Source organism: Ixodes scapularis, unplaced genomic scaffold (assembly GCF_016920785.2).
Source record: "Ixodes scapularis isolate PalLabHiFi unplaced genomic scaffold, ASM1692078v2 PGA_scaffold13__105_contigs__length_92229423, whole genome shotgun sequence".
Lineage (NCBI taxonomy): Eukaryota > Metazoa > Arthropoda > Arachnida > Ixodida > Ixodidae > Ixodes > Ixodes scapularis.
In genome coordinates, this window is record NW_024609839.1 from 50,015,329 (window position 1) to 50,030,456 (window position 15,128).

Sequence of the window (15,128 nt, forward strand, 5' to 3'; positions counted from 1 at the left end):
GGCCCGGCACACTGATCATTGTGGGCGCGGCGCGAACCGCCGCGACGTCCCCGAGACCGATGTCGTAAGCCGACTGCCGCGTAACGAAATCGTGCCTGCAGCTGGATACCGGGTTGTCGGGGCCGGCGTCGTTTTGCCGCAATGAACCGAATAAACTGCCAGCCTCGCAGCGCAAACAACGCACTGGGAAAAGTCTGTCTATCGCACGAGGAGGGCTCGATCCTGGCGCGGCAGCTAGTTCCCCGTGCGCGTGCGCGAGACATAAAACTGTCCCCGTTGTCCCATCGAGAAAAAAAAATTGTTTCGCCGCGCTGCGCTAGGTAATTATCGCAAGAGTTGGTTGTCGAGCAAGGAAGGGAAGAAAGAAGGGACTCAAAGCATCGGAGCCCTTATTCTCGAACTTCCTATTGTTGAGTGGAGCAGCCTAAAAAATTCCAGTCCGTCTACTTTCCCTCAAAATAGAAGAGACAATCGCTGCAATGTAGAAATTTATAATCTACGGCGAATCGTCGATAAAGCTGCAAATATGTTTAAGACAAAAAAATTGGCAGAGACACTTAAGATTGTTTACGTGTAAGAATGCGAAAGGCATTCCTACACGCAACGCATTCCTACAAGCAGCGCGCCACGTCTTCTTTTTTCACACGGCACGCAAGCGGTGACATCACGCTCCCCCACTGCGCAGGCGCGACGCCCCCTCCGGCTCCACGGCTTCCGTGACGATGCATCTGCGTTGCTGTGCTTTTCTTTGTTTTGTTTTTTGTTCTTTTATTTTTTCATCTCTGAGGCGCGTCTGCTTTGGCCTTCGGCGCCCGGCCGGCTTCCGTGAAGAAGCATCTGATATGACGCGTCGCAGCTAATGGGAACTCCGCTTGTGGTTGCCATTTCTTTGCTACAGTCGGTTAGAGACAACGCCGGATTCGCTCACTGGGACAGTTAATGCTTTCACGCAAGAAGACAGCTTGCGCTGTAATATCGAGCATGACGTTTACGCGCAGCGTCATGCGCAGTGTCCGAGTTCAAACTGTTTGTTTGGGTCTAAACATATGCTCAGCTCTGTCGTTCGCCGATGCGGAGTGCAAGTTGGTCAGCTTCCTGCGTAGCTTCCTACACAGTGACGTCAGAATGCCGAGCTCTGATTGCATTTGATTGAAAAGATAGTGGGTAGGCTTCAATGTAAGCTGCCTTGAGGTCTATCATCTATCCTTTCATTTGGAGTCAATCAGAGCTTGGCGTACGGACGTCACTACAAGCTTTAGCAAGAAGCGGACGAACTCGGTCTCCGCAAAGAGATTGCAGCAATTGGCTCTCGAGCGTTTTGTGGAAAAGTAAAACGCACCAGATTTCTAAGAATGAAGGGTGCCCTAAATTGTTTGTAAAATGTCAGCGTGCAAATCGCTTCTTTTTTTAGAGCGATATTACAGCGATAGTTGTTAGTGTGACACTTCGCGGCGTCGCGTCGTTGACAGTGCTCCATATCGACGCGGGCCATTTTCGACCCGTCGCCAAAACATTCCACGGGTCGCTGATAACAAGATAACAAGGAAGCAAAGCAAATTGTTGTGTGTACGTTTATACAGCCTGAAGTTAGTCTGCCTGGTATTTCAGCTGAAGGTGAGCAATTTAACCAGTGCGGTACAACCGCTAATCTGGGGTCTTTAACGTGCACCGCGCAGTAGTGAAACAGGACCTCATGCCGGTACGGTGCTCATCCAGATCGAAATGGGCGGGGGAGGGGGGGGGGGGGGGGGGGAAGGGGGGGGCGGGTTGAACCCAGGATGCTTGGTTCTGCAGCGCAAGCTTTCGCTCCACATGCTCCGAGCTGGTGTGCACTAGACCACTCAGCCACCGATCCCCCTACAAGCAAGCAAGATAACATACACGGTCATGCGTGGTAGCACGATAACATGCATGATCAGTAAAAGAAGCCCCCCCCCCCCCCCCCCTTTTTTTTTCGAGCAATCTGGCAGTGCACTGGGGTAGGTGCCCATGGGACCTAGAATTAGCACGGACAACAATTTTCGGGAGATACGCAGAAACGGCCTTCAAATTGTTCTAGGCATTCTGTATTAGAAAGCAAGGGGAAAGCAATTACCTTAGTGCACTCTCAATGCACCTGATAATTACAGTGTTTTACTTTCTAAACGAATAGCCAGAAATAGGGTATTAGTGGTGCGTGTTTGTTTCAATAAACCTTCATGTCAGAATGCACATCGTCTTGTCTACTTACTTGTCCCTGCTCATTCGGCGCTTCTAATTTAGCACGTGTGACTATTTGTACTAGAGTGACATAACAAAACACGCTCCCATCTTACGCAGACAGCTGAAGTGCTCTCCACTTAATACACCGTCATTGATTCCAAAACGCTATGGTATTTTCGTACGGTGTGCTACTCGGTTCAATTGGAAAGTCCCAAGCGGGCTTCATGGTTCGCGCTCGCACTTCATTCAGTTCATCTGCTCCGAAATGACAGCTCAGCGGCTCCTACGGGACATCTCAGCTATCACGCTGTGTTTCACTTTACGGGTTGCAAAAGTGTTAGCGTTTTTGTTGTCGTTGTTGTTGTTGTTGCTTTATATCACGTGCGTTTATTACCAAAGTTACAAGGTGTCTTGGCGAAAAGTGAACTGTGATTTTCGGTTCGAGTAAAGAAACTGCGCTTCGCCGAAAGTTGAAACTCCGTGGGCATTTCATGCTATAGCGGTAGTGATAAAACGTGACATCTTGAAAAACCTGACGTTACCTCCATCAAAAAATCGGGTAGGCTGTATGGGGACGCAGCCGTAGCGCGGGACATGAAACGTATTTTGCTGCCTGCTGCAGCGGGTGTATGCGGGCACTATGGCTCATAAATGGCGCAAGGAAATACACCATTTACATTTATTTGCGCATTACGCAATTTACCTGCGTGACTTGTGTTACAGCTATGCTCTGTTTCACCTTATGATGTACCGCAGGAAAGGCTACAAGCGCGAGCTCCTTGCTCTAGGGCACATCAAGGCGGTACAAGCTCTCGTGCGTTAAGAGTACCTCCCAACGCTATGAGCTCGCGCTTCTAGCCTTGTCTGCGGTATAACATAAGGTGAAACGGAGTACAGCATAAGGTGAAACGGAGTGTGAACGAGTCTTAAAACCCGTTCACACACTTGCGATTACTTAGAGCCAGAGAAGTTAGAAAAAATAAAGACAGTTTGTTACCTTTTCCTGACGGTTTACGACCGGCTCCGAAGCAGCGCGGCCAGTCCCAAGCCGTCACAAGAGGCTTAAAAACCGACCGCGTCGAAGTCGGTCGTAGTCAAACGCAAGTGTCTGAACGGGCCTTTGCGCTCCCTATGGCGACGAACACGGTCTGCCGTGGTTGAAACGGGTCAGCGAGGCTCGGTATTCCTCTGCCTCGCTGCACGAGTCTCTTCACTTCATTTCTGGACCTGTACGTGTCAAAACGCGGAGCATCATAGCCGAGCAACCCTCATATATGTCCCCAACAAAGGACACACTTGTAAGCCTTGTGACTCCTGATGAGTGCCGATTTTAGTTCGATGGATTCTACCTACTATGGCAGAGGGAGCTCACTCAAACGCGACCACTGTATACTGCCGAGCTACGCCTTTGTGAACGCCGCGAGCGAGGCTAAATTACGGTTCGATTGTGTCATGCGTGGCGCGAAAACGGCGCCCTCTGCACACGCGACACACGCTTGATCGAGTGATGGCTTCTTTCCTCTATACAATGATACCAGAGTAAGGCACGCGGATAGTTTCGGTTGCAAATTTATGGGCGATATTAGTGTTACTCGTTTTCGTTACATGCGGTTTTAGCGACCACCTACCGACCGAAATGAAGGACGTTTCACGTCAATAATGAAGAACAAAGACGCTTTTTGTTGGGAGCCGACGTTCATCTATGCCCAATATTGCCAAAACAAGACACGACACTGTGGATGCATGTGTCATATATATCAGCGAAAGGCCCGCGAAAACAAGTTAAAATAATTTTGTTTTCTTTCTTGGTGTTGAGTGTTTTCACTGAAACGATTGCCATAGGTATGCACAAGGACAATGACGTTCTGTCTTCACAAATGCGCTCTAAACGCCCAGATCTATGGGTCATCTGTGACGTCATTTTGTTAGCTGACGTCACGTAACCATCACAAAAGCACGTGGTCATGTGGCCCTTTGTCACGTGACCACATGACGTAACGTCAGGGTACGCGAAGTTAAATTGTCACGTAACGCCACGAAGTCATCGAGACAAAAGCGTTAAGAACTGTTCCTCTTAAATTTATTTAAAAATGAGTCAATGTCAATCCACGCCATGCCCTGTTCGACCTCTAACTACATTATGAAACGCGGTCAAACGTAACCAAACTCCACTACTCCTACATGAAAGGGCCTTCATTTGTAATGCTCGAGTTAAACTCATATTCATGTGACAATAAATAATGCTTAACAACCCCTTCCGTTTACGTCTAGCAACACTACATTGAAGTATGGCGTATATGTGCGTGATCTTTCAGTCGTCCCTATACCTTAAACGTCAACATTTTCCATAGACTGCAACATTGACTGAATCTGAAACCTTTCCCTAGCAGTCTCGATGAAGTACTCGAACTGCGAAACGTATAAAAATTTCTGAGATGTCGGCCTTCGCCAAATGCGCATGTTATTTTTTTTTTTTCGGTAATCCATTCGTCCCGGGTAAAAGCGGCAAACGGGAAAGTAGCGTTATTTCGGATTAATGCACGCACGTTTCGTCATTAACATAAAAGCAGAGCCCGTTCCGACAACACTCGTACTCCGCGTCGTGTGTAAATTTGGAAGAGTTTCCGTTTGAGAACCCGCCACCAAATTCGCTCGCCGGCTCTGCATACCAAGTAAGCGTCGAAACTTTGCATGTGAACTGTCTCTTTTTCTCGTCACAAACGCATTCACGTTTGTTCGTTTGTTATTTGAAACGGAACTGTGGCAGTTACTTTTTCGGCTTTTTTATTACAAAAACACATTATTCGTTTTTTTTTTTTTTTTTAGGGGTTATTAGAAGTGTCCGCTTAGTGAGGAAACGAGCAAGCAATTTAGTCAAGCTTTGACTCCGTCATAAAATAGACGATATAGCTGGCAATGTCGTGCTCTTAAAGTCTTCGGCGAAAGTTTGATAGTCGCTGAAATTACCTCAAACTTGGTTCGAAAGAGACACATCTGAACTAGTAACTCAAATTAAGAACCGCAATAGCTTTTTTTCTCTCTCTCTCTCTCTCTCTTTTTACGAGAAATATTTGCAGTTTTAAATTTGGTTTAGAGACGCTGAGGGCTTTTCTGGCAGCACTAAGAACGTAACGTCAGGAGTCGTAATACGGGGCATTACATCTATAGACATTTTCCACGGGGGCGCCGCCATCTTGAATTGTCGTCACTTCCAGTATGGGCGACGACAAAATAGTAAAACGTTTCAACCTCTAACCAGTAAAAAAATTGAGGGGAGCCAAATCGAGAATGTGTGACGGTTAGGCTTATATCCTTAATGTCTTCTATTGGCGTGGCGACGGCAAAGTTGTGTTTTCGCCCATACTGGAAGTGACGTCAATTCAAGATGGCGGCGCCCTTGTGGAAAAGGTCTATAGTCCGTTGCAACTCAAGAAGGTAAAGCGAGGGTAAGACGGGCCGGGGAGGAGGAAGCAGACGGAACGCTAAAGAGACGAGGAGGTTTCCCCCTCGCTTCTAAAGTGTTATGTCTGCTTCCTCCTCCCCGGCCCATCTTACCCTCGCCCTACCTTCTTGAGTTGCAACAGACTACAGTTCCGAGAAGTTTGATGGCGTGAAATGAATGTCAGCAAAGCAAAAGGACACGAGCCAAATATTGCGAGTGTGTGTTTTAGACGGTGTGCTGAAGCGAAAAATTAGTGGCGAGATGTTTTGATGGCGCCCTCCTATGGTTCCCCCTTGTGACGTCATTATCTTGCGAACAACAAGTTCGATGGTGTTTATAAATAGCATGGTGGAAGCCTGAAATAATTGCGCTCTCAAAAGAACACTGCCAACACCGTCGAAATTAAAGTTCTTTCATTCCTCTTATTTCCGTCGATGGTATACCCTTTCCGACGTCATAGTCAGCTTTTGGGCCAATCGTGGAAGGCCGACCACAGCGACGCTTTCGGTCGCGCACGTCGCCAATAGGGACTTTAACCACATTTTTGGTTAGAGTCCCTATTTTCGCTTCATGTCTACTCCTAACCAGGCAGAGGGCTGCCGAACGTTTACCTTCAAGACGGTGTGCTGGAGTTGTAAAATTGTACATGTGACGTCACCACAGTGGAAAGTGCGTGAAAATGTGAATGTTGGTTTGGGCATCACATTCATTTGCCGTTTCCTCAATAGCTGCATTTTGAATTTTGCTTTGAAAGACAGTCATAAACTCCTGTTTTACGGGCGCTTAAAAGAGGTTTAAAAATATTATTTTTTTCTTTCTTTTTTAAGGATCATCGCACGTCCTCGACTTTATGCGTGATCACCACACGCAGCTGACAACGCATAAAGTAGAGATCGCCAGCTTGTTCGCCGCTTCTTTAGCTTTGAAGGCCCTGTGGTGCTCACGAGAAAGGAATAACATGTTTTGTTTGTGACTTTAAAAGAGTGTCAAGATGAGGCAAAAACAAAATGAAAAATCGCCTTTTTTATATGTAGGTATTCGCTCATGATCAGGTGTGATACGAATATCAAAAAGTACGACGATTCTTACTATGAATCGTTTTCAGCTACGTTTATAACGATTTCCGTTATTTATATGTGTGAGCTTGAATCCCAATGTCGTCCTTAAGGAGTAATCGAATCATGACTGATAAATTTCTAATATATATATGAGAGTTTCCCACCTTGCTTTTAAAATGAGACTCTAAAAAAATATTTTGCGGTCCTACATTTCTGCAAATCACTCGGGAGAATAACGTTAGTGCGCTAGCGAGCTGGTCGAAGGTTACCACGATGGTTTTAACCCGATACTGGGGCAGAATAAAGGAGGACAGAAATTTTGGCATTTGTAGAAAAAACTTTCAGATTTTCCACTCTGGTGAAGAAGACCAGCGGAGCTGTACAATGGAAAGTAATGGCCGACCGCAAGTCGGCAAGCCCGAGTGGAAAGGCTGCCGCCATCTATGAGCGACGGCGGCAACCAGATACGAGGCTTGCCGCCGTCGCTCATAGATGGCGGTAGGTGTCTAGCGTTAGGTGTCTTCATTTCTTTGCGGTAAACACGATCCTGGGGAAACTGGCCCTTAACAGGTCCGCTGTAAAAGTAACAGGGACATACAACGTCTATATTGTACTTCGTTTCAGTTACGAGGTAATGGAACCAATCAAGCAAGGTCAAAAGATGGCGATGATAGAACACGTACAAAAACATGACGAACATGAGCTTTTGATGTTGTCTGATGGGTCCCAACAACTCGTGGCGTCGGCTGCGTCTGCAGTTAAGGTGAAAGGAAATATGGGAGAAGCAATCGCTACATGTACGCTGAAAGTATGTTTGGGCCTAAAAAAAGCTTCCAAAACGCTCTGGTACAAACCATAGTCAAACGCCATGTTCATTGCCAAAGCACGGATTGTTTTACAGAGAAGCTGTTATATGCTAGGACATGGAAACAAATTCGTCCATGGATGTTTACAGAAGAACTCCCTTTTAAACGGCGCTCCTTTGTTCCGATTGGTCTTGGAAAGTATAAATAAAAAAGGTGGCAACCCGCGTGAGTCAGCCTTCCTTGGCACTAGTAGATAGTGAGGTCTTGATACCTTGTTGTCATTTATGGTCACCGAGTTAACTCAGCTAAGAGTGCGCTGTGACGAGTTTAAGGGCAGAACGCGCCGATATAACCTTTTTTTCGCATCCGCGATTGTGATAAAGAGACTTGAGCTCTTTATCAGCATCGCTGATAAAGAGCCCAAGTCACCTAAAATAGTCGTATTCCAATAGGTATACGAATACCAACGACCAACAACAGAACCTCATGTTCTAGCAAGAACATATCCAAGGTCAAAATACAATAAATGGCGGTTTACCATAGTGACCGTAAGGTAATCTTCACTTTAGTCACTAAGAATTAAATAAAGATAATTAAACAATGAAGTCGCGCTCGTGTCTTCATTGCAATCATATGTAAATCGTATAGATGGCGTAGAGTTGTCGTAAAATTGTCGTAAAGTTGTCATAAATATAAGCTTTGCTGGTCCTCCATCTTCACGTGAAGTGAATGGGTTCTACATTTTTTTTTTTTCTAAATATACTTTTAGCGTCGTCATTCGTCGAACTCCTTTGGTAGATTGGAGCGATTGGTGCTCCCTATGCATGGCTTGCACGAATGTCACATCGCATACTTTTGGCCACTATATAAAAGGAGGAGAGGGAAGTTGCTTTTTAGGAATTTTGAGTGACGGGGGTAATCTTCTATAATCTTCTGGGAGGAGACTAGCGACGTCTGTGCAAATCCGGGAGGCAAAAAATAGGATCCTGGCAAAAGGAGGATCCTGGCAAAACAGTCTGCCGCCTCGCGGAACGTTACTAATCCCCCCCCCCCTCTCCCTTCGTGTGTCGAATTAACACACATGTAGGTGTATCTTAGACTATATATATGATTTCTCATCGAGACGTGAACGTTTCAAATGCCAAAAGCATCGTTTTTTTTTTTTCACCACCAAATCTTGTAAGAACAACTATGCCCAGCGCATGTATAATGCGCGAAACTTCCCTTTTTTCTTGATGAGACGACGAGTATAGAGAAGGACGTAGTGCTGAACCTTGGGAAGCGAACGCGGTGCGTGGATTGGACGCGACTGCTGCGTCAGAGATCGGCGGAGTCTCGTGTCCTTACTGATTGGAGGCGAGCCTCGGCCGAGCACTGACGCAACGCTCGTGTCCAATCAGCGCCCTGCGTTCACCTCCTTATGAGACGTTCCAAATTCAGCAGTCCAGCCGTCTTATCTACGTGGTGTTGCTTAGACACACGAATGCCGAATACGGGGAGTAGACCCTACTCCCCGAGACTAAACCCCTTTCGAAATATGGCCCTCCATGGGCAGCTGTGGAAATCCTTCAAAATGGCGGACTAAAACCTCAACGTCACGTCACACCGGAAAAAACACACCCACAAAAAAGGTGATGAGCGCAATGCCCATGAACTTTCGACGCTGTTGATTGGCTCGTCGGCTTGCAGTGTTGGCCGCCATCCGACGTCTGCTATCTTGTGGAATGACTTGCACGTTCCCCGATGCAGTTGTTCCGCCATTGTGCAGTGGTTCCGACCTTCTAAGAATCGTTACGGGACGTTCGAAAGTGGGCAACACAATGGCCTCGGTGCGGACAGGTTTGGCGCAGTTTGAATGGCTGGATAACCAGCAACCTTCGGTGTTTCCGCGTTGAACTGGGAGTGGAGGGAGACGCCATTGATTTCCATGGAAGCCGCGGTTATCAGGCGTTCGCGCCGGTGGGCGAAAGGCGCGCCGCAGGCCGTTCGGTCGATGCAACGTTTGTTCAATATGTGTTGTAGCTTGTTCAACATACATTTCTAGAGCAAAAATATGTATTTTTTTTTCCGGCACAGCGAGTTGTCCAAACCGCTAGGGGAGAAATTGGCACTGTACGCGCGCCGTCTAATGCAAATGAGCGGAGTAGTATCTATTCCCCCTAGTAAAGTATTTGCGTATACGATAAACTATGCGGGTGGAAACTGTGGAAAAGGAGGAGATGAGAGAGCGCGGAGATGCTAGAGAACCAAGCTCTGACTGGAATGATCAGTGGATCCCTGCAAAGCTAGCTCACTTTGTACTCACTATTTGAACGCGTTCGGACGCGAACGCCGAAATCTGGACGCCTGCGTTCGGCGTCTCAACGCGTTCGTGGAGCGAGTACAAACAAAAACAGCTAGCTTTGCGTCTACACATTAATCATTCCAGTCAGACCAACGCAAAACTCTTATTGGCTGATTAAAAAAAAATTACACTGCAGGAAGTTGATGATCGGGGCAAATTTGTAGAAACCACGGGGGTGATCATCTATGAATGCGATACCATTCATGGTTGCGCACCGCCAAATTTAGTGGGGAAACTGAATCGGTGCACAGGTCGTGACGTCAATCTTCCCGTTAAATTTATCGGGGAAACGCTTCGCTAAATTTAGCGTCGTCCTCTAGGGAGACGCTAAATCCTTGTCGCCCTTGAGATCCCCCTAGATCTGGTCCTTGAGGTCGTCCTAGACGTCGTTGTTAACGTCGTCCTCTAGGACGTCGTCCTAGAAGACGACGTCAGAAACGCCTATTGGTCGACCTCGGACAAGACCTCTGGAAGGCCCTCTAGGAAGATATCAAGGACAACGTCAAGTACGACGTCTAGAACAACCTCTAGGACGACCCCTAGGGTGATATCAAGGACGACCTCTAGGATGATCTCAAGGACGATCTATCTCACAAATGACATTTAGGACGATGTCGAGGATAACGTCTAGTACGACCTCAAGGACGATCTCTAGGACAAACTCTGGGATGACGTCGAGGACGACGTCAAGGCCTTCAGGTCCTTCGAAGAGTGTGCAAATATGAAGGACCGCGTACTGCCGCTCCGCACACGCGTTGCGCAGTGGGGTGCAAGCACAACGAGCTGAAATGGTCTACTCTGCATACCTAGTGCGCATTAGAAGGCAAGGATATACATAGCTGCAAATCTTGAGTAATAGCTTAACAATACTATTCCGTTAAAAAATAGTGGGTAGACCCGAAGGCATCTGGCGCTAAGGTCTACCCACCATCTTTTAAATCAAAGCCAATCAGAACTTGGCGTCCTTCTGACGTCATCACAACCGTCGCGCAAGAAGCAGACGACTTGCTCTCCGCATCTGCTTCTTTTTCTTGAGCAAACGGGCGCTGTAGCGTCCAGGAGACGCAGCCACAAAAGTGGTGTCCCCGTTCGTGTCCGCAAGACGCGATCATTTGGTGCTGACGTGAAGCTGTGCGTCCTAGCATCCCTTCTTGAGGAATCAACGGGCGCAAACTAGCGACTGTCGGCGTCCCTCGGCGTCTTTCGGCGTCTGTGTCCGGTCTCCAACAGAGCGTTTAAAAGGACGGAACGCGACGTACAACGGGAACGAGGCCTAAAAATATTCGATTTTACTCGCCAGGGACGCTGCTCAAAACTTGGCTGCTACATGTCTTTAGTCACAGGGAAGACTGCAGCAAGGTCATTTAGCGGCCCCGCCTCGAGCGCGAGCTTTTTGCCTTCGATGACGCGTCGGCGTCTCGCGAGCGTCTAGCGTACGCGCGCAGTCAAAGCACGGCGGAAGGCAAAGAGCGCGTGCTGGCAGCCGGGCATTGGACAGAAACACCCTACCGTTCACCATCCTGTCATTAACTATAATCACGCCCAATGTAACGTCTCTTTTTATATCGTCAAAATCTAATGATTCCTGCAAAGCGTGGTCATTTCACCTTGACAATTACAACTCGTTCTCCTGTCCTATTACTACCAGCTACGCGCGTTCGAATGTTTGATTCATGGCTCGCGCGGAATCGAGAACATATGGAGCTAGAATTTTTTATTACATGTCTGAGCTAAAGACGACCATTTCAATCGCGTGCAAGTTCTGCGAATGATCGTACATTGGGCGTTGCTTCTTTTCCCTAGCAGCCATTTTCAGCGGTTCACATCAGATACACGATTTCGGCAGAATATCATATGGGAGAAAAACATTGTTGCCATTACTACTAAGGCAACTAACAAAGCTCTGGTACCCGAGAATAGTACTAAAATCAGCATCTATAATGGCAAAATCTACGAGCATATAAAACGTTAGTACGCCTCCATAGTCGAGTACGCTATAGCGTAATCTGGTTTCCCCGTTACAAACACACATGTCGCTAAAACAGAAAACATACAACGCCTGACTGGACGGCTAATTTTTAATGAATTTCGCTACCCAAACTTTCCATCACAATTAGGGAAAATAGCATATCTAGTATTACTGGACAGAAGGGTTTAAATTGCGCAGGCTCAAAATGTGTGTCAAATTGTCAGTGGTCAGCCCCTCACAAATAAAATTCTCTCAGTCAACACCCATCTAGAGCCACACGATGTAACCACGTCAGGATAATACGAAAGTATTGAAGTGACAATAATATATTTTTTTCAGATACTCAGATTTTCCGCGGGTAGTGCTTGAATAAGCATATGTATCTGACTCCACTGTTTACGCCATGTTCGTATATTCGCCCGTAAAAGCCTTAGACCACTATTTTACATTATTTGTGCGTAGCTATTGGCTGACTAATAACATTATTTTATTCTTTGCTCTCTGTAGTTTTTTTGTTTTTTTATAGTTTCTTTGTATATGTATGTCTCTATATATTATGGATTGCTTTGTATCATGATTCATATATGCATACATTCATCTGTGTAGTTCAAATATGTTCATCCTCTAATTTGGGTAAGTTGCTCCTCCTTCTTACTGTTTGCTCTTAAACTGCACCACCAAATAGGCGTGGGATTTCGAAAACTTTGTTTCCACCCCACTATAAACTTCCGAATAAAATCGGGTAGTATTACTAAAGAAATAAATAAATGGGTGTTTGCGCAAGACTTAACAAAGCTAACAATGATTTCTACGAAACGTACACCCGCCGGCAATATGAATGTGAACACCTTACCTGGTTTCTTGCCTGTCTTACGGCTCCCTAAAGCTATATTAACTCTCAACGTCTAAAATGGTACGTGGCTTGGGGTCTAAACTTTGCGTTCTAGCCCTCTTCTGGTACAGGGCTTGTTCCAAAACTTGCAGGAGCGTCAAAACAAGAAGGGGGCTGTTCACCTTCATATCGCTTACGGGTGTACTTGCGGCTTGACTTTGCCGTGGAACGTAGCTCGAAAAACGGCATGCAAGAGAAAAGGACGATTTGTGTTGTGCTCCGTTGTCCACACTTTTCAAAACGCATACTACAAAATAGTAGGCTTAGAAAGTCTTTCTAACAAAATCCTACTGGACTATCACAAAAATTTAAATAATGAATGTAGCAAAAGGCCCTATTAAAAAGTGACGTGGAAAACAAGCTTATCATACTAGATACATTTTTTTTAAATGCCGGAGACGACGGATTTTTTTAAAGATGTGTAACAACAACCTGCTGGCCTGTTCACTTACTCTTTCTTCAAACATTCTTCTAGAACAAAAAGTTAATAGTTCGGCGATAATAACTAAACTTATATGGTATTATTGTATACAATGTTTAATGTTTGTTCATTATTTTAATCCTAGCGCAAATAGCTATTAAAGAAAAGCTTCCGCCTTTTCAATATGTTTTTTTTTTTTTTAATCTCGGTTTTGTTTGGTTGAAACAAGCTCAGTTGCAGACAGCGACTGTTCATTGTGACCAAGCACTATTTTCAACAAAACAATAATTAACCTCTCGCCATAATTTCCGATGCAATCAGCTATCAATTTCCTTCGGAGTAGCAACACTGACAGACTCCATAGTCGCAAACCCTTTTTTTGACGTAACACTCTCGTATTTTCGAAAATTATAAATAATTTTCTCGAATCTCGGAGTACTTTCATCCGATTTCCCTCGTTTACAAAATTAATCGACTCTTAATTATTTTTATACACTCTCATGTTTAATAATATCTCAATCATGCTCTGTGGTTACTGACCGCTTAAGAAATGTAGGCTGTGGCTCATTACGTTTACGCTTCTTGCTTCGTGATTGGTTGCTGGGTGTTCTCATCGGCGGGTGCCGCACTCTGATTGGCTGCGACGCGATAATGAGATGCACGGGAATCGCCACGCCCTACGTTCCATGAGCTTGTGAGTGGCCCGAACTTATACGGAGCGCAAGTTCGTCTGCTTCTTTTGCAGGGGATTGTGCTGACGTCAGAACGCCGATCTCGGATTGGCTCTGATTGAAGAATAGTGGGTATACCTCAAGGGAGCTTCCCTTGAGGTCTGTCCTCTGTCCTTCAATCAGAGCCAATCAGAGCTCGACGTTCTGACCTCATTACAACCCCTGGAAAAGAAGCAGACGAACTTGCGCTTTGCTTATGAACGAACTCGGGTATCTGACGTCACGCCACTGTGCGGTGGCGCTGCTGTCGGCACTGCGCATGCGCGGGCGGTTCGCTGCTCTCTCGGATCTGGCTTGTGCGCACGCAAACTCGGCAGCTTTGCGTAATCCTAACGACGTTTGTACAAAAGCCAGCGGCACTTTCTCGTGTTCACTCGAACGATATAGTTTTACACACATCTGAGCCTCTCGTATAGTCACAAGCCTTTCCGATTGTGCGTGATAAAAGAACGTCACGCAAACACGAACAGTTTTCTCTTTTTCTTTGTCATTGTTGCTGTTGTTTTTTTTTGTTTTTTTTCACACATCTTCATCCTGGATGGATCCCTATCGATGCAATGGACCTCTTTGTTTTAGAGTAATGAGCACCGTCTAAGGAGTTGTCTTCGAACTTCAAATGAAGGGCGGCCCATGTTGTCTCCGCCCGTTCGAATACATTGGCCTCGTGCTGTTGTATTGATCGTCGTTGCCTTTTTATGACTCATACTAACGTATACTCAAGCGGGAATGGCCGAGAAAGACGAAATGTGCCCAAAGATGGGCGCTGAATTTGTTGGTCGATCGTAACATTGCCCCGCAGAAATGGCGAAAGCGGGGAGCGAGGCCAGGAGAAGGGGTGTACATGTGCGCAAAACGTTACTGGAAAAAAGGACCCTTGTTAACGTAGCCCAGCCCGGATTTCACGCAAGCACCAACCGTCTCGAAGTAGCAGAAAGGTGAGAAATAGCTAGAAACGGACTATGGTGTCAAACCAAGAACGACAAAACCTCCGGATTCCACTCGCCTTTCCTTCTTCTTCTTTATGTTATGTTATGTCTCAGCTTAAAGATGTGTCAGTCGAAAATAAAATAAACTTGACATTTGAGTCGGCTTAAAAGCGCCGGTTTCCTTTTCAACTCTTGCCAGAGCGAGTAAAATCTCTTTCTCTGTTTCGCCCTAATCTCGTATCGACAGGCATCGCTTCTTGTCCGAGACTTGTGTGGAGTGCTTTGTGCTGAACATTTTCTTTTTTCTTTTTTTTGTTTGTTAAGCAATTGGATAGAA